This window comes from Cystoisospora suis, assembly GCF_002600585.1.
Source record: "Cystoisospora suis strain Wien I chromosome Unknown contig_10354, whole genome shotgun sequence".
NCBI classification, from domain to species: Eukaryota; Apicomplexa; class Conoidasida; order Eucoccidiorida; family Sarcocystidae; genus Cystoisospora; species Cystoisospora suis.
This window is the reverse complement of record NW_027163127.1, coordinates 3241-3448: the sequence shown is the minus strand read 5'-3', so window position 1 is coordinate 3448 and position 208 is coordinate 3241. Positions and strand designations below refer to the sequence as shown.

General features: G+C 48.1%; 1 protein-coding gene across 1 annotated transcript in view; it reads right to left on the bottom strand.

Moving 5' to 3' along the window:
* CSUI_011244 (duf862 domain-containing protein) overlaps window positions 1–208 on the bottom strand; it is a gene marked incomplete at its 3' end in the record, with an annotated part of 3258 nt that overhangs the window by 257 nt on the left and 2793 nt on the right. The window lies entirely within an intron of this gene.

Sequence of the window (208 nt, the reverse complement as noted above, 5' to 3'; positions counted from 1 at the left end):
TGTACGCATTTATTTGGAGAGACGGAGGGACATAGAAAGACAGGTATGACTGATCGGCTTATAGACGAAGACGTCTTTCTCTGTCTCCCTCTCTCTCTTCTGAAGCAGAAGTGAACAGGCGCTGCGACTTTCTCTTCTTCCATCCTCCCCTCAGTTGACAGTTTGGATACGATCCAGTGTCTCTCTTTTCCTCCCCTCCATCTCTACT